The sequence below is a fragment of the Oncorhynchus kisutch genome, linkage group LG29 (genome assembly GCF_002021735.2).
Source record: "Oncorhynchus kisutch isolate 150728-3 linkage group LG29, Okis_V2, whole genome shotgun sequence".
Lineage (NCBI taxonomy): Eukaryota > Metazoa > Chordata > Actinopteri > Salmoniformes > Salmonidae > Oncorhynchus > Oncorhynchus kisutch.
The window spans coordinates 23,895,339-23,918,940 of record NC_034202.2 but is presented as its reverse complement, the minus strand read 5'-3'; the positions used below and the strand labels follow the sequence as shown (position 1 = coordinate 23,918,940).

Genomic DNA, 23,602 nt, shown 5'->3' with positions numbered 1-23,602 from the left:
GCGAGCACTCTCTTGCAGTCTCTCTCTCTCTCTCCATCAACTCCGTTCAAATTGCATCCAAAATAGATCATCCTGTTCAAGATTGATATATATATACAGTATATATAGGGCCTAGCCTACCTCTTCCAGGTAATAAATGCAATGCAGTAGTAGCCTTATATTTAACTAATTAATGATGGGTTAAACAATTGTAGTCGGAAGTTTACATACACTTAGGTTGGAGTCATTAAAACTCGCTTTTAAATCACTCCACAAATTTCTTGTTAACAAACTATAGTTTTGGCAAGTTGGTTAGGACATTACTTTGTGCATGACACAAGTAATCTTTCCAACAATTGTTTAAAAATGGATTATTTCACTTATAATTCACTGTATAACAATTCCAGTGGGTCAGAAGATTTACATACACTATGTTGACTGTGCCTTTAAACAGCTTGGAAAATTTCAGAAAAGGATGTCATGGCTTTAGAAGCTTCTGATAGGCTAATTGACATCATTCGAGTCAATTGGAGGTGTACCTTTTATTTTTTTATTATTTTTTATTTTTTCACCTTTATTTAACCAGGTAGGCTAGTTGAGAACAAGTTCTCATTTGCAACTGCGACCTGGCCAAGATAAAGCATAGCAGTGTGAGCATACAACAAAGAGTTACACATGGAGTAAACAATTAACAAGTCAATAACACAGTAGAAAACAAAGGGGGGGTCTATATACAATGTGTGCAAAAGGCATGAGGTAGGCAAATAATTACAATTTTGCAGATTAACACTGGAGTGATAAAAGATCAGATGGTCATGTACAGGTAGAGATATTGGTGTGCAGAAGAGCAGAAAAGTAAATAAATAAAAACAGTATGGGGATGAGGTAGGTGAAAAGGGCGGGCTATTTACCAATAGACTATGTACAGCTGCAGCGATCGGTTAGCTGCTCAGATAGCTGATGTTTGAAGTTGGTGAGGGAGATAAAAGTCTCCAACTTCAGCGATTTTTGCAATTCGTTCCAGTCACAGGCAGCAGAGTACTGGAACGAAAGGCGGCCAAATGAGGTGTTGGCTTTAGGGATGATCAGTGAGATACACCTGCTGGAGCGCGTGCTACGGATGGGTGTTGCCATCGTGACCAGTGAGCTGAGATAAGGCGGAGCTTTACCTAGCATAGACTTGTAGATGACCTGGAGCCAGTGGGTCTGGCGACGAATATGTAGCGAGGGCCAGCCGACTAGAGCATACAAGTCGCAGTGGTGGGTGGTATAAGGTGCTTTAGTGACAAAACGGATGGCACTGTGATAGACTGCATCCAGTTTGCTGAGTAGAGTGTTGGAAGCCATTTTGTAGATGACATCGCCGAAGTCGAGGATCGGTAGGATAGTCAGTTTTACTAGGGTAAGCTTGGCGGCTTGAGTGAAGGAGGCTTTGTTGCGGAATAGAAAGCCGACTCTTGATTTGATTTTCGATTGGAGATGTTTGATATGAGTCTGGAAGGAGAGTTTGCAGTCTAGCCAGACACCTAGGTACTTATAGACGTCCACATATTCTAGGTCGGAACCATCCAGGGTGGTGATGCTAGTCGGGCATGCAGGTGCAGGCAGCGACCGGTTGAAAAGCATGCATTTGGTTTTACTAGCGTTTAAGAGCAGTTGGAGGCCACGGAAGGAGTGTTGTATGGCATTGAAGCTTGTTTGGAGGTTAGATAGCACAGTGTCCAAAGTACCTGTGGATGTATTTAAAGGCCTACCTTCAAATTCAGTGCCTCTTTGCTTGACATCATGGGAAAATCAAAAGAAATCTGCCAAGAACTCAGAAAAAAGACATCCACATGTCTGTTTCATCCTTGGGAGCAATTTCCAAGCGCCTGAAGGTACCACGTTCATCTGTACAAGCAAAAGCACGCAAGTATAAACACCATGGGACCACGCATCATACCACTCAGGAAGGAGACACGTTCTGTCTCCTAGAGGTGAATGTACATTGGTGTGAAAAGTGCAAATCAATCCCAGAACAACAGCAAAGGACCTTATGAAGATGCTGGAGGAAACGGGTACAAAAGTATCTATATCCACAGTAAAACAAGTCCTATAATGACATAACCTGAAAGGCCACTCAGCAAGGTGAAGCCACTGCTCCAAAACCGCCATAAAAAAGCCAGAATACGGTTTGCAACTGCACATGGGGACAAAGATCACACTTTTTGGAGAAATGTTCTCTGGTCTGATGAAACAAAAATATAACTTTTTGGCAATAATGACCATCGTTATGTTTGGAGGAAAAAGGGGGAGGCTTGCAAGCCGAAGAACACCATCCCAACCGTGAAGCACGGGGATGGCAGCATCATGTTGTGGGGGTGCTTTGGTGCAGGAGGGACTGGTGCACTTCACAAAATAGATGCATCATGAGGAAGGAAAATTATGCGGATATATAGAAGCAACATCTCAAGACATCAGTCAGGAAGTTGACGCTTGGTCGCAAATGGGTCTTCCAGATGGACAACGACCCCAAGCATACTTCCAAAGTTGTGGCAAAGGGGCTCAAGGACAACAAAGTCAAGGTATTGGAGTGTCCATCACAAAGCCCTGACTTCAATCCTATTGAAAATTTGTGGGCAGAACTGAAAAAGCGTGTGCGAGCAAGGAGGCCTACAAACCTGACTCAGTTACTCCAGCTCTGTCAGGAGGAATGGGCCAAAATTCACCCAACTTATTGTGGGAAGCCTGTGGAAGGCTACCCGAAATGTTTGACCCAAGTTAAACAATTTAAGAGCAATGCTACCAAATACTAATTGAGTGTATGTAAACTTCTGACCCACTGGGAATGTGATGAAAGAAATAAAATCTGAAATAAATAATTCTCTCTACTATTATTCTGACATTTCACATTCTTAAAATAAAGTGGTGATCTTAACTGACCTAGGACAAGGAATTGTTAACTAGGATTAAATGTCAGGAATTGTGAAAACTGAGTTGAAATGTATTTGGCTAAGGTGTAGGTAAACTTCCGACTTCAACTGTACATAATAAGCTTCTAACTTATAGCCTCTGTCTCTTGTCGTCAGTTGAATGGTGTTTCCTCTGACACATTGGTGAAGCTGGCATCCGGGTTAAGCGGGCAGCTGTTAAGAAGCACAGTTTGGCGGGTCATGTTTCGGAGGGCGTATGACTTGACCTTTGCCTCCCGGTTGGGGAGTTGCAGCGATGAGACAAGATTGAAATTGGGGAGAAAAATGAGGGGGAAAAACAAAACAAATGTAATAAAACGCTCTTTAGCTCTTGGAGCCCCATGCAGGAAAAGCTCAAATAAAATAGAATGCTATTTTAGCATTTCTTATACGAACCGACTATTCGAAGAGGGACGCAAGCTCTTGTTTGCTGAATATTAAATCCAGCAGCCGATAGAACTCACAGGTAGTTTGAAAGAGTGAACGCACAATGGCGTTAGGCTATAGCAGTTATTTTATCATACGCAAAACCATTCAATCTTCACGAAGAGAAGTGAAAGCCTTCTGCATGTAAATCTACTCCTTTATTATTCAAGGTTGTCATTAGACTGATGATAAGGACAACAACACTTATTTCATTTAGCATAACTGTTGAAAGCGAGGAAGGAATGAAGCAACAATAGAGAGAGAAAGTGGAGGTAGGCTAATGAAAATGCATCCATCTATTAATTACACAAATAGGCCCTATTATATTTCAAAATGTAAATCAAATTCGCTAGCCAATACTTGTAACTTTGTAGGCCGTATTTAATGTATGGCTCATCAGGCTCCGGTTGCAATGGGCTTACATTTTGGATCAAAGCTCTAATCAAATCCAGAGACCTATTTATCTGCTTTATTATGCTTTTGCATGACGGAGAAAAGTGATTTATTCTCGGGATAGAACATTTGTAAAATACCGGGAAAATATACAATCCTAATAGAAACTGAGAAACCTCTTTCTGAAATAAGTCGATCTAGAGCAGTATTGGAAGAGCTAAGCAAAAACACATGAGTCCGGCTACCAGCTGGCCATACAGCACAGTAGTAGCAGCTAGGCCATGCAGTTCTGTGGAACTGAGAATGCTGCCGTGCCAATTCTTCGCTTCGGGGACTATCCAGAGATGTCTTCCTTTATAAATGTTGTTCACCAGCGCTTGAGGACGTAATACACACACGTTCCTGTCTGAATACATTCCTGTGTTTGTTTGGGGATTTGTTTAGGCTTGTTCTGAGGTTGGTCTGTTTCTCTTTATGACAGAAACATTACTATGGGTCTATGTGTGATTGTGTTTATGACTTGTCTCCTATGGAACATGCAGCTTTTCTTCAACGAAGACAAAACATGGCACTGACTACATGCATCTGCTCTGACAATGTAGCAAATGTTGCGGCCACACAAAGACTAGTTGTTCTGTTCAGACTGGAAACAAGGAGTATAGGAGGCCTGAGAGTGCCAACCAGCAGCACACAGTCCCTACTGTGTGGGTAATATTCAGAAAACACACTTTCTGTTTCTCTGTGGATGTTGGAGCCCTGCTGTGCTGTAGGTGTGGGGAGACTTGTTTATGCTTCCATTCCGGGTAACGCTAGTTGGTTGTGCATAGTTTGGCATCACTGGCTGCATAGCTTAACAACTCCACGGTCCGCAACTTTGTAATCTTGTTTATTTTTTGGGAAGAAAAACTGAGACCAAAAACATCTTGAACAATGAGCATTACTCTGCTCCTATAAACCATTACAAAACACACGCACAAAAAAAGCTGCTCTTAGACGGGACAGGGGTTATTGATTGTTGTGAGTGACACAGTCCCAGTGTCCCCATTAGCTCTCTCTGCTCCCTGGTGTCAACAACACTAAAACCACTCTCCCTGGCCAAGAAATAGTCTCTCTCTCTCTCTCTCTCTCTCTCTCTCTCTGCCAGGGGGTTATGCAAAGGAAGTCTAATTCTCTTTCTTCTCTCAGCCTTGCCAACCTCAATGAGCCAAAGCAAACACTTTCTCTGTCTTTCTCTGTCTCTCTCCTTCTATCTATTTGTCTCTAGAATCTCCATACTGTTGTGTCTGGCAGAGTCTGGTTAGAGAGTTGCCCTGGCCAGGGGGAGATGAGGAACAGGTATGGGGCTCCCAGTGTATTTGGAACCAAGGAAGTCAGGATGGGGGCAGCGTGGGGGAAGCCTTGAACAAACAAATATTAAACACATACATATGTAGGCTATCTATTCAAGGTTAACATAAATTGCCCTAGGTGTAGACCGCCACAGACTGCCACAGATGAGAGCCTAAAATGGGAATGAAAAATATATATTTTAACCGGTCGCGACCGGGAGGTCCATGGGGCGACGCACAATTGGCCTAGCGTCGTCCGGGTTAGGGAGGGCTTGGTCGGTAGGGATGTCCTTGTCTCATCGCGCACCAGCGACTCCTGTGGCGGGCCGGGCGCAGTGCGCGCTAACCAAGGTTGCCAGGTGCACGGTGTTTCCTCCGACACATTGGTGCGGCTGGCTTCTGTGTTGGATGCGCGCTGTGTTAAGAAGCAGTGCGGCTAGGTTGGGTTGTGTATCGGAGGACGCATGACTTTCAACCTTCGTCTCTCCCGAGCCCCTACGGGAGTTGTAGCGATGAGACGAGATAGTAGCTACTACAACAATTGGATACCATGAAATTGGGGAGAAAAAGGGATACAAATTCCAACAAAAAATATATATATATTTTTTAATTCATCTTAATTTAACCAATTTACAATTGCGACCTGGCTAAGATAAAGCAAATGATGATGATGGATTAAACAAACGCACAGTCAATAACACAATAGAAAAAGTCTATATACAGTGTGTGCAAATGGCGTGAGGAGGTAAGGCAATAAATAGGCCATAGTAGCAAAGTAATTACAATTTAGCAAATTAACACTGGAGTGATAGATGTGCAGATGAGGATGTGGAGGTAGAAATACTGGTGTGCAAAAGAGCAAAAAAGTTAATAAAAACAATATGGGGATGATGTAGGTAGTTGGTTGGATTGGCTATTTACAGATGGGCTGTGTACAGCTGCAGCGATTAGTAAGCTGCTCTGACAGCTGATGCTTAAAGTTAGTGAGGGAGGTATAAGTCTCCAACTTCAGCGATTTTTGAAATTCATTCCAGTCATTGGCAGCAGAGAACTGGAAGGAAAGGCGGCCAAATGAGGTGTTGGCTTTGGGGATGACCAGTGAGATATACCTGCTGGAGCGCGTGCTACGGGTGGGTTTTGTTATGGTGACCAGTGAGCTGAGATAAGGTGGAGCTTTACCTAGCAAAGACTTATGGATGACCTGGAGCCAGTGGGTTTGGCAACGAATATGTAGCGAGGGCCAGCCGATGAGAGCATACAGGTCACAGTGGTGGGTGGTATATGGGGCTTTGGTGACAAAACGGATGGCACTGTGATAGACTGAATCCAGTTTGATGAGGAGAGTGTTGGAGGCTATTTTGTAAATGACATCGCCGAAGTCGAGGATCGGTAGAATAGTCAGTTTTACGAGGGTATGTTTGGCAGCGTGAGTGAAGGAGGCTTTGTTGCGAAATAGAAAGCCGATTCTAGATTTCATTTAGGATTGGAGATGTTTAATATGAGTCTGGAAGGAGAGTTTACAGTCTAGCCAGACATCTAGGTATTTGGAGTTGTCCACATATTCTAAGTCAGAACCGTCCAGAGTAGTGATTCTAGTCGCGCAGGAGGGTGCGGGCAGCGATTGGTTGAAAAGCATGCATTTAGTTTTACTAGCGTTTAAGAGCAGTTGGAGGCCACGGAATGAGTGTTGCATAGCATTGAAGCTCGATTGGAGGTTTGTTAACACAGTGTCCAAAGAAGGGCCAGATGTATACAGAATGGTGTCGTCTGCCTAGAGGTGGATCAGGGAATCACCCGCAGCAAGAGCGACATCGTTGATATATACAGAGAAAAGAGTCGGCCCGAGAATTGAACCCTGTGGTACCCCCATAGAGACCACCAGAGGTCCGGACAACAGGCCCTCCGATTTGAAACACTGAACTCTATCTGAGAAGCAGTTAGTGAACCAGGCGAGGCAGTCATTTGAGAAACCAAGGCTGCTGAGTCTGCCGATAAGAATACGGTGATTGACAGTACAAGGATGGGCATTATTACTAACTGCTAGGGGACACCTGCAGAGTGAGAAATTAGGAGAGGCACGGAGGCGGAGGGGGGCAGCAGTTTAGCACACTCTCCAATACAGCTCCACCAACACCCGACAGGCTATACAACACTACACAACACTGCATCGCTAGTATTCTACACACGCTTTATCAGCCGTGTAAAACACAGCACTTAACAGCAAATGCAAACTATAGCCCCGGGTCAAATTCAATAACCGTAACAGAAAGACTAACATGGAAGAGGGGAAACAAAGATAGAGGGAGTCAGTCAGCGATGGAGAGAGTTTATGAGACACAGAGAGAAGGAGAGAGAGGGCGGAGTGTATTAAGCATTTACACCACACACTGATAATCTCACAGGGAGAGGAGGAGAAGGGGCGGAGGAGAGGAGAATGAGGAGTGGAGGATGAGGAGTGGATTAAATAGGAGAAATAATATGGAGTGGAGTAGTCCACATTACATCTAGCATTGTGCTGCTGGCCCTTAGTATTCCAGTCCAGCCTTCTGCTGTCTATAATACATACCACGGGTAATAGAGGACTAAGTCATGAATTCATGATCATTTACATTTTATCTTTGATAGCGGGTATCAGAGGGCATTAGATTCAGCAGTCCCAACCTTTATGCAATTAGATCCACTAGTATTTACATGGTTATGACAGTGGGCTGCTCTGAAACACTGTCTCACTGTCAGACTGTCTCCTTCCTTGAAGCTCTGCTGATCATTAAAGACTGTAACCGTATATGAAGGTTATAGAGAGAGTGCTCTGTGTCCCGATACACTCAAATTATTATTTCCCTTTCAATATTTTGAAAAACACAACCATAACAATTCCTGTTATATTTGCCTATCTGATCCAATGACTGTAGGGGTGACACAGCGGAGTAAAAAATAGCCTTTCCAGTGATTTTCACATCCTGACTTGATGTAAACAGCTGTAGTTGTTTATTTGTGTGATTGAGGTTTTGGGGAAGGATTTAGGGATTACAGTTGTAAAGGCTTTGGTCACAAAGCCGATTGTGCTCCACTGAGCTCCTCACAGCAGGATGGCCAGGGTCATTGTCACCTGACCAGTCACTGCTCTAGAATCCAGCTGCATTCCCTGCTTACTGGCTGACAGCATTGTCAATCACAACCCCAGGAGGACAGAGAGCCAATGAGGGTGCAATCGTGAAGAAAGAAAAGACACAGTGTGACATGTCCTTTGGTAACTATTGCGACACACGGTTAAGTAAAAAGGATGGACGATAATCCATCCTGTGTAAATACTATTTTGTAATGAGCCTAAGCTGCTTCGACAGTTTACTTTCTGACTGCCAATTCTCTCCAAATGGAATAGGTCATACTTTATTAATCTTATACTGTACATGTAGTTATGCAGTAATTACTCTAGTGAAAACACTATATACAGTGGGGCAAAAAAGTATTTAGTCAGCCACCAATTGTGCAAGTTCTCCCACTTAAAAAGATGAGAGAGGTTGTGTCTTTTATACTGATAACAAGTTCAAACAGGTGTCATTAATACAGGTAACAAGTGGAGGACAGAAGAAGAAGTTACAGGTCTGTGAGAGCCACAAATCTTGCTTGTTTGTAGGTGACCAAATACTTATTTTCCACCATAATTTGCAAATAAATTCATTAAAAATCCTACAATGTGATTTTCTGGATTGTTTTTCCTCATTTTGTCTGTCATAGTTAAAGTGTAGCTATGATGAAAATTACAGGCCTCTCTCATCTTTTTAAGTGGGAGAACTTGCACAATTGGTGGCTGACTACATACTTTTTTGCCCCACTGTATAATGACGATACATAGTTTAATTGCTTTGTAATTGCATACCTGGAATCGAGCAGTTTGCCCCATTATGATAGTGTGAGGTACCTTTTACAGTTACAAAATGGAGGGGGTGTGGATCATCATATATTTAATATATAGCCTATAGAGGCTGCATGGTCATAGCCCATTTTTGGGCCCAACACTCAGACACAAACTGTGGGCTATACGGTAAACTGTGAGGCTGGTGGGTTTATCATTCCATTCAACAGCATATGAAAAATAATCCCTCTGTGATGAAAAATTTAAGAGGACAGGATCCCGAGTTGGTTCTTTTTCCCTTTTCCATGCAGGTGATTCCTGGGAGAGTGTACCTGTCCATCATAATGGTGCCTGTGGGGCCACAGAGGGAGGGAGAAAGTGAGGGAGGAGAAATAATGAGAGTGCATGCTGCCAGCGTGGAATTCACAAACGCTTCTCCCTGTGGGGGGCCCATCCTCCCTGACGCCCCCTCTGTACTCCCATTGTGCACCAGAGACACGCACAACCACAAGCAGTCAAGGGAGGAGCGACACAAGTGTTTGCTGTCTGAAGGGCCGGCCGGCCAGCGAATCAGAGCCCAGAGTCAGAGTTTGGTACACCTCTGCTGCCTCTGGACAGACAGCACTGCAGAACGGTGTGCTGAGAATCCTCAAAGAGCCAGGTGGAGCCGGGGCCAGGGACCATTCCCATTGTGTCTGCTACTACATTCAGACTGCCAAACAAAGGAAGGCAATTATTTCCACAAGAGGAATTTGACTGTACAGGGCTTTTAGATCTCAATAAAATCATTTCATACGGCACATTCGTTTTCTGCACCTGGTGGACTTGAACGACTGTGGCTGTCAGAATTAGAACAGTGTTGAGAGAAACAGACACATAGCTTATTCTGAGGAAACTAGAGTATCTGCTGATTTGCAGGTTATTATTGCTCCTGTGTTGAGAAGCACCATTCAAAAGTGGTTGATTTAGGCTTCACTGGCATTACTGTACAAATACAGACAGACACTGTGGAATCACTCTCTGAGTGACAGCTGGATGTTCTTCATGAGAGGCTGAATATACATCAGATTAACATATCTGGGCATCTGCTTGCCAGAAGCCAGTTTATCTGTACATTAGACTGGACGACTCACACGCATATGATTTGTCACTGACGTCGACCAACGTAAATGTCATACATTTGTAACATACCATATTTCCATTGTCTTCTGAACAACCAGCAGACCAACAACAGAAACACATACTGAACTGACCCTATTCTGAATCGATATCAAGATAGCATCACCAGCCCTGAGCAGTACCAGCACCGGTATCCCAGACAACAGCCATCGCCCAGCAACCACCTGTTTCCGCAGGAATGACGGTAACAAGACGACAACTAATGAGGCCGTGGGAGGGGGGGGATCCTAAAGGGGGAAGGAACTTGCCATCTATAATTCATGGCTGGATAATTATCATCAGGAGTGTGCCGTTTGGAATGAATAATAGATTGTTCCTTGGCAGCTTTATGTAAAAATGTGTGTTCTCCTGATGGAGAGACATACAGCAGGTAGAGGAGGGGACACGGACGGGGAGAGACGGGGACAGGGACAGAGAGGTGTCCGCTGAGGAAGGACAGTGTTGTCCAGGTGTCGGAGGAAGAGGGACAGACAGGATCTCAGAGGATCTCTGGGCATGGAGGGCGATGGAAAGATTGAGAGAGGATAGAGAGCCTCGGGGGGTCTGGAACAGAAGCCAAAAGCCAATGAAGCCAGCGAACTTAGGGGGTTAATTTCTTCTTACAGTTCATTTAACAGTTAATTACTTTGTTCATATTCCAGTAGGTTTGAGTTTTTCTCTGGGTAGTACTAGTTCTAATTTGACTCCTACATGGTCTGAGTTAATCAAATATAATGTCTGGTAATTTAAAACATTAATTTCCTTTGAAATGTAGATGCAGTCAATTTGGGTTTTAGTACCTTGGTCGGCCCACGTGTATCCAAATTGGTTTGGGAAGAGTTCTCTGAAGAAGTCTTTCAAATTAAAATCTTCTTACAATTGTTGTGCTATTTTCCCTTTGGCAGTTCATGTAAATGCAGTACTAACCTCCTGGTTGTTTGCTTCTGTTACAGTATTAAAGTCACCTCTTATTATAACTGTATACTCCAGGCATAGATGTTCTCTTCATTTCATAAACAACATTTTATTTTTAGTTTTGTCCTGAGCGGTATAAATATTTATTAGTCTTATTTCGTCACCATTCAAGGAAATGTCCGTGACTATCAACCTCCCAGGAATAATTTCCTGCTCCTCCCGAGAGGCGCAGCGGTCAAAAGGCACTGCAGTGCTAGCTGCGTTACTCCTGGTTCGATAACGGGCTGTGTCGCAGCCACTGCAGTGCTAGCTGCGTTACTCCTGGTTCGATAACGGGCTGTGTCGCAGCCACTGCAGTGCTAGCTGCGTTACTCCTGGTTCGATAATGGGCTGTGTCGCAGCCACTGCAGTGCTAGCTGCGTTACTCCTGGTTCGATAACGGGCTGTGTCGCAGCCACTGCAGTGCTAGCTGCGTTACTCCTGGTTCGATAACGGGCTGTGTCGCAGCCACTGCAGTGCTAGCTGCGTTACTCCTGGTTCGATAATGGGCTGTGTCGCAGCCACTGCAGTGCTAGCTGCGTTACTCCTGGTTCGATAACGGGCTGTGTCGCAGCCACTGCAGTGCTAGCTGCGTTACTCCTGGTTCGATAATGGGCTGTGTCGCAGCCACTGCAGGGCTAGCTGCGTTACTCCGGGTTCGATAACGGGCTGTGTCGCAGCCACTGCAGTGCTAGCTGCGTTACTCCTGGTTCGATAACAGGCTGTGTCGCAGCCACTGCAGTGCTAGCTGCGTTACTCCTGGTTCGATAACGGCCGTATCGCAGCCGGCCGCAACTGGGAGATCTTTGGGGTGACGCACAATTGGCCCAGTGTCGTGCGGGTTAGCGGAGGGTTTGGCCGGCCAGGATGTCCTTGTTCCATCGCACTCTAGCGACTCTTGCGGGCCGGGCGCAGTGCACGCTGACACGGACGCCCATGTCCTCGGATGGGGCCACAGTGTCTCCTGACCCCTCCTGTCTCAGCCTCCAGTATTTATGCTGCAGTAGTTTATGTGTCGGGGGGCTGGGGTCAGTTTGTTATATCTGGAGTACTTCTCCTGTCCTATTCGGTGTCCTGTGTGAATCTAAGTGTGCGTTCTCTAATTCTCTCCTTCTCTCTTTCTTTCTCTCTCTCGGAGGACCTGAGCCCTAGGACCATGCCCCAGGACTAGCTGACATGATGACTCCTTGCTGTCCCCAGTCCACCTGGCCATGCTGCTGTTCCAGTTTCAACTGACCTGAGCCCTAGGACCATGCCCCAGGACTACCTGACATGATGACTCCTTGCTGTCCCCAGTCTACCTGGCCATGCTGCTGCTCCAGTTTCAACTTCCACCTGACTGTGCTGCTGCTCTAGTTTCAACTGTTCTGCCTTATTATTATTCGACCATGCTGGTCATTTATGAACATTGAACATCTTGACCATGTTCTGTTATAATCTCCACCCGGCACAGCCAGAAGAGGACTGGCCACCCCACATAGCCTGGTTCCTCTCTAGGTTTCTTCCTAGGTATTGGCCTTTCTAGGGAGTTTTTCCTAGCCACCGTGCTTCTCCACCTGCATTGCTTGCTGTTTGGGGTTTTAGGCTGGGTTTCTGTACAGCACTTTGAGATATCAGCTGATGTACGAAGGGCTATATAAATAAATTTGATTTGAAATTTGATTTGATGTACGGTGTTTCTTCCGACACATTGTTGCAGTGCGGCTTGGCGGGGTTGTGTTTCGGGGGAAACACGGCTCTCGACCTTCACCTCTCTCGGGTACGTACGGGAGTTGCAGCGATGGGACAAGACTGTAACTACCAATTGGATACCACGAAACTGGGGAGAAAAAGGGGGTAAAATAAATAAATAATCCTACTCCATCGCCTCCATCTACCTATAGATACCACAGACATTATTTACCTATAGAGACCACAGACATTATTTACCTATAGAGACCACAGACATTATTCACCTATAGAGACCACAGACATTATTTACCTATAGAGACCACAGACATTATTCACCTATAGAGACCACAGACATTATTTACCTATAGAGACCACAGACATTATTTACCTATAGAGACAACAGACATTATTTACCTATAGAGACCACAGACATTATTTACCTATAGAGACCACAGACATTATTCACCTATAGAGACCACAGACATTATTTACCTATAGAGACCACAGACATTATTTACCTATAGAGACCACAGACATTATTTACCTATAGAGACCACAGACATTATTTACCTATAGAGACCACAAACATTATTCACCTATAGAGACCACAGACATTATTTACCTATAGAGACCACAGACATTATTTACCTAGAGACCACAGACGTTATTTACCTATAGAGACCACAGACATTATTCACCTATAGAGACCACAGACATTATTTACCTATAGAGACCACAGACATTATTTACCTATAGAGACCACAGACATTATTTACCTATAGAGACCACAGACATTATTTACCTTTAGAGACCACAGACATTATTTACCTATAGAGACCACAGACATTATTTACCTATAGAGACCACAGACATTATTTACCTTTAGAGACCACAACATGATTTACCTATAGAGACCACTGACATTATTTACCTATAGAGACCACAGACATTATTTACCTATAGAGACCACAAACATTATTCACCTATAGAGACCACAGACATTATTTACCTATAGAGACCACAGACATTATTTACCTAGAGACCACAGACATTATTTACCTATAGAGACCACAGACATTATTCACCTATAGAGACCACAGACATTATTTACCTATAGAGACCACAGACATTATTTACCTATAGAGACCACAGACATTATTTACCTATAGAGACCATAAACATTATTTACCTTTAGAGACCCCAGACATTATTTACCTTTAGAGACCACAGACATTATTTACCTATAGAGACCACAGACATTATTTACCTTTAGAGACCACAACATGATTTACCTATAGAGACCACTGACATTATTTACCTATAGAGACCACAGACATTATTTACCTTTAGAGACCACAGCCATTATTTACCTATAGAGACCACAGACATTATTTACCTATAGAGACCACAGACATTATTCACCTATAGAGACCACAGACATTATTTACCTATAGAGACCACAGGCATTATTTACCTAGAGACCACAAACATTATTTACCTATAGAGACCACAGACATTCGTTACCTATAGAGACCACAGACATTATTTACCTAGAGACCACAGACATTATTTACCTATAGAGACCACAGACATTATTTACCTATAGAGACCACAGACATTATTTACCTAGAGACCACAGACATTATTTACCTATAGAGACCACAGACATTATTCACCTATAGAGACCACAGACATTATTTACCTATAGAGACCACAGACATTATTTACCTATAGAGACCACAGACATTATTTACCTATAGAGACCACAGACATGATTTACCTTTAGAGACCACAGACATTATTTACCTATAGAGACCACAGACATTATTTACCTATAGAGACCACAGACATTATTTACCTTTAGAGACCACAACATGATTTACCTATAGAGACCACTGACATTATTTACCTATAGAGACCACAGACATTATTTACCTATAGAGACCACAAACATTATTCACCTATAGAGACCACAGACATTATTTACCTATAGAGACCACAGACATTATTTACCTAGAGACCACAGACATTATTTACCTATAGAGACCACAGACATTATTCACCTATAGAGACCACAGACATTATTTACCTATAGAGACCACAGACATTATTTACCTATAGAGACCACAGACATTATTTACCTATAGAGACCACAGACATTATTTACCTTTAGAGACCACAGACATTATTTACCTATAGAGACCACAGACATTATTTACCTATAGAGACCACAGACATTATTTACCTTTAGAGACCACAACATGATTTACCTATAGAGACCACTGACATTATTTACCTATAGAGACCACAGACATTATTTACCTTTAGAGACCACAGCCATTATTTACCTATAGAGACCACAGACATTATTTACCTATAGAGACCACAGACATTATTCACCTATAGAGACCACAGACATTATTTACCTATAGAGACCACAGGCATTATTTACCTAGAGACCACAAACATTATTTACCTATAGAGACCACAGACATTCGTTACCTATAGAGACCACAGACATTATTTACCTAGAGACCACAGACATTATTTACCTATAGAGACCACAGACATTATTTACCTATAGAGACCACAGACATTATTTACCTAGAGACCACAGACATTATTTACCTAGAGACCACAGACATTATTCACCTATAGAGACCACAGACATTATTTACCTATAGACACCACAGATATGATTTACCTATAGAGACCACAGGCATTATTTACCTATAGAGACCACAAACATTATTTACCTATAGAGACCACAGACATTATTTACCTAGAGACCACAGACATTATTCACCTATAGAGACCACAGACATTATTTACCTATAGACACCACAGATATGATTTACCTATAGAGACCACAGGCATTATTTACCTATAGAGACCACAAACATTATTTACCTATAGAGACCACAGACATTATTTACCTTTAGAGACCACAGACATTATTTACCTTTAGAGACCACAACATGATTTACCTATAGAGACCACTGACATTATTTACCTATAGAGACCACAGACATTATTTACCTTTAGAGACTACAGCCATTATTTACCTATAGAGACCACAGACATTATTCAACAATAGAGACCATAGACATTATTTACCTATAGAGACCACATACATTATTTACCTAGAGACCACAAACATTATTTACCTATAGAGACCACATACATTATTTACCTATAGAGACCACAGACATTATTTACCTAGAGACCAAAGACATTATTTACCTATAGAGACCACAGACATTATTTACCTATAGAGACCACAGACATGATTTACCTACAGACCACAGACATTATTTACCTAGAGACCACAGACATTATTCACCTATAGAGACCACATACATTATTTACCTATAGACACCACAGATATTATTTACCTATAGAGACCACATACATTATTTACCTATAGAGACCACAGACATGATTTACCTATAGAGACCATAGACATTATTTACCTATAGAGACCACAGATAATATTTACCTATAGAGACCACAGATATGATTTACCTATAGAGACCACAGACATTATTTACCTATAGAGACCACAGACATTATTTACCTATAGAGACCACAGACATTATTTACCTTTAGAGACCATAGACATTACCCATACTTTCTGTTAGATCTTTCAAAATATCAGCCTTTGTTTTTAAAAGTCTCTCGTCTCCTTCTTATTTTGCTTAACTGAATTCCACATAGACTATGTAAAGATGTTAATTAGATGTGGCATCATCAGAGAATATTTGGTGACATACCATGTAGGAGGACTATTGTGGTTTATTTTTGCATTACCTGTAAATGGTGGGGTGTGATGTCGCATGACAGGTTGAGCAGTCGTGTTGGCCTACTCCCCGTTGGAGGACCAGTCACCTATGTTGATCTCGCTATCAGGAAGGTGTACTCACTATCATTAGTCGTCTTCGCTGGAAGCTGCCTGTCATCTCTCTGCTGGTGGGGCTCTAGGTGGTTCTGCACGGTCTTCCTCTTCCTTTCTCCCACAGCCGCTCGCCCAATATGCATAGGAGTCTGGGCAGTCTAAGAAGAAGGGACCATCTTTATCACATAGGGTGCATTTGCTGGTGTTGTTGCATTCTCTGCCCTTGTGGACAAGGGATCCACAGCGCCAGCACTTGATGGTTGTTCATTCTTTGGCTTGATCGTCAGCAATGTTGCAGATGAAGCAACGTAAGGCCTGTCCGGGGTAGAAAATCCTACTACTGTAAGGGCCCAAAGCGATTTCATTCGGTACCACTAACAGCTCTCCCAACCTTCGCCTCTTCATTTTCACCCTGTACTTTCTCACTCAGTACCAGATACCATACTGATATACGGCTTCAAAGCTGGCTGTAGAATTGTGCAGTATCTCTCGATGAAGAGGAAGAAGTCTTCGTCAGCCACTCTTCCCATCCAAAACTTGAAGACATGATCCGGAACTTTGGCGACTACTAAGTCTTTATTGGACTGGATTTGTCAATATGTAGTTCATACATGCATAATTTACTGTCTTAAGACACAAAATACATAGTTTGAAAGCAAAAGTTTTTCTGGAAGCTGTGCTGGGCCATTTTCCCCCAACGTGGGCCAACCTGAGTTCTAGCCAATGAGCTTCAGAGCCTCATCATTTGCGTGACAGCTAGCAAGATGCACACACAGCAGAGCGAGAGAGAGCAATGACGTGGTGCATATGTCTGCACACACAGTATTTGACGTAGTACGGAATTTTCAGGGAACACTTTTGGCTCATGAGCGCTATATTCAGAACTAATGGCTAAAAAGTATACAATAGTACCGGGGAATCTTTTTAACTTCTTGACGCTACCCATCCCTTTAGCGGGATAATTGTCATCAACAACCGCTGAATTGCAGAGCACTACATTCAAATGATATTACTACAAATATTTATATTCATTTATTAATCCACCTGTCCTGTCGAAAGCAATACAAGCGTTTGTGTAAGTTTATCGATCACTCGACAAAACATTATGAACACCTAGCATCAAAGTAGCTTGGTCACGAAAATCAGAAAAGCAATCAAATTAATCGCTTACCTTTGATGATCTTCGGATGTTTTCACTCACGAGACTCCCAGTTACACAATAAATGTTCCTTTTGTTCCATAAAGATTATTTTTATATCTAAAATAATAATAATTAAATAATAATTAAATATTAATTAAAAAATAATTTTTATACCTCCGTTTGTTAGGCGCGTTATGTTCAGAAATTCACAGGAAAGAGCAGTCACGACAACGCAGACGAAAATTCCAAATAGTATCCGTAAGGTCCACAGAAACATGTCAAACGGTTTTTTATAATCAATCCTCAGGTTGTTTTTAAAATAAATAATCGATAATATATCAACTACAACTGTATTTTACAGTAGGAGAGGGAGAGGCAATGGCTGCCCAAACTCTGTTGCGCAAGCAAAACTCATGCAAACACCTGACGCAATGTTATCTTTCTCGCAAACTTTTCAAAAAATAGAAGCCTGACACTATGTCTGAAGACTGTTGCCACCTTGAGGAAGCGATAGGAAAAGGAATCTGGTTGATATCCCTTTAAATGGAGCAAAGGCAGGCTATGGAACATGGAGTTTTCAAAATAGATTTTCCTCAGGTTTTCGCCTGCAATATCAGTTCTGTTATACTCACGGACAATATTTTGACAGTTTTGGAAACTTTAGAGTGTTTTCTATCCTAATCTGTCAATTATATGCATATTCTAGCATCTGGTCCTGAGAAATAGGCAGTTTACTTTGGGAACGTTATTTTTCCAAACATAAATATTGTGCCCCCTAGCTTCAAGAGGTTAACTAAGAGGATCTTCTCATCAATGTTCTTTGAAGATTGCACCTGCCACTGCTTCCACTTCTCATACTTGGTTGCATAGACCTCCGTGAAAGACCACAGGCGTCTCTGCTTTGAAAACAAGTTAATGTTCCTTCCTATTAGGTAAGGATATGAAGATATAGATGTCAGTGGCACTGATCCACTGAGACTCAAACAAAAGGTTATCCCCTACATAGTCTCTGCTGGGGGCCTCGAATTTCCCCACATATCACAGCTGGGCCCAGTGCTGGCCGGAGCTAGGAGCCATGATGGTAAGGGCTTAGGTTGGCTGCTCACTGTGGGAGATGGGGAAGAGGGACAACGGCTTATTGCTCGAGTACAGACATGGTGTTCACTACTTGACTTCACTAGTTCACAATGTTACTAAATTAATATTGGAAATTATTACATTTGGCACTGCCGGAATTATTTAATTTTTTATTTAATGATTTAATTTAATTTGACACCAGTTAAAAACTGTGTTCAGTGTTCCTCTCCCCAGTCTGAAACAGACTCTGACTCTGACACACAATGCTTCATTCATGCCCTCTAACCTCCCCTCTACTGCAACAGTTTGAATAACTCCTAATTCCTAGTAGAATCCACTAATATATATATCTATCTGACCTGCTTATTCAGGCAAACTGGATATGCAACACTGTAAATAACAAGCACATAAAGTGAAGCATCCTTTTAAATGCTGCAGTTTCCTTAAAAATAAAAATAGGTTTTTCCTTGATAACTACAGTCCCTCACTTCTGGCCAGCCATAATCTCCTGAATAGACGCTGGCAGCGTTGGGCCAGGTCCAGAGACATGTGGCTGGTCAGTGAGGGGCAAGGCCCAGAGTGAGGTTGGAATCTACCTTGGCAGACTGCAGAATCAGATCACACCGACACCGTCTCAAGAGTCTACACAATGGCTACAGCTGGTGGCTAAGTCTTATCACAACACACTCAACGAACAGAGAGGGTGGGGCCGACTGGAGAGAAATGAGAGACAGAGGGGGAAGAGAGAGAGAGAGAGAGAGAGAGAGAGAGAGAGAGAGAGAGAGAGAGAGAGAGAGAGAGAGAAGGTGTGCGAGAGACACAGGAGAAAGCAAGAGAGAGTGAGAAAAGGAGAAAGAGATGGATATCAGAGAAGAGAGAGATAAATTGCAGCTGAAAGAAAGCAGTCTGCTCAAATGAATTGGGATAGACTGGTGTCTGATGGTTGCGGTGTCCCCTCCACTCTTCCTCCTCCCTCCATAATTTTCCCTTTTCTCTTTCTCGACCCAAGCAGAGTCATTTAGCCAGTGGCATCCTGTCCTACCTGACACCATTTCTTCTCCTCACTGCTGGCATGACAACCAAGGGACACATCTACACAGCCAAGACAAACATTCTTTCTCTTGAGAGACTGAGTCCTTAGATGTCTGAATGTTGCCTACTTCCAACTCTGTTTCCTGATTCAAACTCACAACAATGGCAATTTTGATGTAGAGTGGGATGCCTCTGAAAGAGATTTGCACATAATTGCAATACGTTTGACTATAAATTGTCCCACTGTCCTTCAGGTTACTTTACTAAAGTGTGTGTTGCTTCAAGCCTTCATCTCTGGGCTTATTCTCCTTGCAAAGCCAGTCAGACAATTTCACACAGCCACTATAAAATGCCATTCACCTTGATGCCACAATATGAATTCAAAGAACTGCAGTCTGAAAGCTCAGCTAGTCCATGAATCAGTCACGATTCAAACTAGGTTTTGTGTAGAAAGAATATAAACTGCCTACGCTGTCTGCATTTTAAAGAATGATGCTTTGCCTACCCATATGGGTTTAAAGAAAAATGTATTTCAAATACATGTATATACATTTGCATATTTTCTCAAATGAATGTAATGCCTGACATTATTCCAGAAATGCTTGGCTATGACATCTAGTCTACAGGGTGGCCAAAGTGCTTCCTAATGAGGCTTCTTAAATTACTCTTTACACATTGATCAATGGAGATATTTCTTGGGGCCACCAAGGCAAAACTTTGGCAGTGATATAATTTGAATTGTGATGGTGAGTAAAAACAAACCTTTTGATTTGACAAAATGTTTACATGGTAATAAAGAGCACTTTCAACTTCATAAAAAACATCTCACGAGTAAAAAAAAAAAAAAGAGACTATAATAAGTGCCTCTCTTCAGCTTAATTAAATAAGAGATTGAGCACTAGGCTGTTATTTTCTTATCAAAAACTAGACGTCGTAAAACGTTACACAATATGTCAAAGTGTCGGTCTAGGCCTTGAGCTTCCAATGAGTGCCCTACAGTGGATGGGTAGCGTTGTTATGGTGTGTTCGTAACCAGGTGGGAAGTGGAAATCCCACATCTGGTAAAGATCCACTTGAGAGGCCCTCCAACTGGTAATTACTAGTTCAATCAGCCATGAATCCCCTTGTGACAGGAGGAATGGAAGTTTGTTGTGTGCAACAGAGAGGGGCAATTGAATGCATGATTCACCATTTATTTGATTTCTTGCCTGTCCATCTATGGTTAACAGAGTTGATGTGATATACTCGACCCGCTCAGTTTTTCTTACCAAGAAACACCTGAAAAATGCCAAAAAAGAGTCGAACGAGCTCACCTGCTTTTACACTATGATTTGACTATTAGATGTTCTATGTTTCCTTTGAAATCAATGTATCAAAAGGAATAGTTTCACCATATTAAAACGAGAGTTCAGTCCACATAACAGGGTTGACCTTAAAATGAGGGACAGAGTCACTAATAACATGAAATAAATAGTGATCTTCACGACATGCAACGACATAACTAGGCCCTTACCTTACAATGATGGTGGGAAGTGAGAGATGTTGGGGTTGAAATGTTCCCTGAAGTCACAGAGGAGGCACGTCAAAATGCTGCATTGTGGGCACTTTACAAAGTCTTTCTTCATACTGAATATCAGATTGATTGAATTCTCCATGTGGTCTATATTAAAGGGCACCTTAATTCATATAACAGGCTTTTGAAATTCAATACTGGTGCATTATTTCAACTTGAAAAAGAAAAGGAGAGACGGACACTCTAGGAGCTCAGATGCCATAATTTAATAACCACCGTTTCGACAGACAAGCTGTCTTCAGGGTATAATGACAAACACTAGGTCACTAGTTTATATATAGGACACACACAGGTGTCTGTAATTGGCTGGCTGTGGCTTGATGTCATTAGTTGATTTAGAGATATAACAGAACCACATACAAAAGCATGATTTCTACTCACATCAATGGAACACAAAAGGCACTAATTTCGTGGAATGACCCAGTACACGCTAAGTCCCTCCCATTGGACGTTGGTTGCAATGCTCTCGTCAAGTTAGTTTGTTTATTTGTCATATGCACATGAAGGAGTCATTTATTTTTGTCATTTAAATGCATGGTAGTGTTTTTGGAATGTGTCAAGTACAATAAAAATGCATTTTGACAAAATATATTGTCATTTGAAGACTTGGAGGCGTGGCTTGTTGGGGGCATGGCTTTATCTTAGTAAGTTTTGGGCACATTTGTGATACTAAAGAGCCTACTGAGGTTTTATTGTTAGACAGTCACCATTTCATTACAATATTTGCCATACATTTTAGTAAAAACTAATATTTCTTACAAATACATTTAAATGCATGTTGGAATATATTTTACGAAACATTTCCAAATATATTGATAAATACATGTATTTCAGAATGTATTTGGAAATATATTTAAATACATTTTACATACACATATATACATTTTAAATACATTCCATCATATATGTTGGAATGTATTTAAAATGTATTAAAGCAAAAAATATTTTTAACATTATTTTGATAATTGTAAATATTTCACATGTACACAAAAAAATGTATTGAAATATATGTATTTTTTCCCCCCATATGGGTAAATAGGATGACAGTGCAGTTGGCTGTCAGATCATCCATCTCTCATCATCGCCCCCCAGTCACAGACAGACATGAAATCAACCAATACTGATAGATGGTTAACAGGTGTTGTCTAATTACAGATATCATCTCAACAGCCAAACAAACTGATTGCCATGTCATTTAAATGACAGACATGTTTCTCTGGGAAGCTAATTAAAAGGTAGAAAATCAAGGCTGTTGCGTTTGGAGGTTGTGGAGGGAGCCTTTAGAGTCAAGTGTTCTCCTGGGTCTACTGTAATAAGCTGTTTTCAACACTAATGATGCCATAATGAATATATAATGGGTGGGGTGAGGGAACGAGTGGCTCTATCCCAGGTGGGAAAGGTGTGATGGTGGTGAGAGGGGAGTTGGGGTGCAGGAGGAGGGTATTGTGGATGAATGTGTGGAGGAGAGAGGGGGAATGGGGAGAAGGGTTGGGGGGGGGGGTCCATCTGTTTCAACAACCCAGAACCAGGGCACTGAGAGGGGGGTGGGAGGAGGGTCTGAGGGGGCAATTACCTGCTGCAGTAGTGGGGCCCGGGAGAGGCCATCATTAGAGTGAGGGAAAAGGACCGGGTTGGGGGGAGGAGGGTGGGGGGTGACCTCTGTTGCCCCTGACAGTCAGTCAATGTGGACGTATAAGAGGATGAAGAGGAGACAAAGCTGATTAATCTAGATCAGACGCATCCCACCCCCTCTAACCCTTACCCCCATTTTCCCATTCTCCTCTCTCTAAGTTGGCTTTTAAGTTTTATGTGTGCTTGTTTTTTTTAAATGGTCGAATTAATAAACTGAACTAAGTTGAGCCATCTGCAGCTTACTGACTTGTTGGAATGCTCCTGGACTCCTCTGTGTATTAAGACAGTGTAGAGGCACTTTGAAGCTTGTGTTGGTATTTGACAAACACACAGAGCGGAAGACATCCAGAAGGTAAGGGAGACGGCAGGGATGAGAAAGGGATGAGACATCTCTCTGTCTCCCAGGTTGGTTCTCAATCATCCTTTTCATCAACAAGGCTATGCATTAAGTGTTTTGCCGATCATATTGTATATGGTAATGTATGAGAAATAATGTGTATACAACGGAAATGTATGTGGTGCTGAGCATTATAAAA

General features: G+C 42.3%; 1 protein-coding gene across 9 annotated transcripts in view; it reads right to left on the bottom strand.

The window, feature by feature from the left end:
• LOC109874045 (guanine nucleotide exchange factor VAV2) overlaps nucleotides 1–23,602 on the bottom strand; it is a 239,969-nt gene that overhangs the window by 140,185 nt on the left and 76,182 nt on the right. The window lies entirely within an intron of this gene.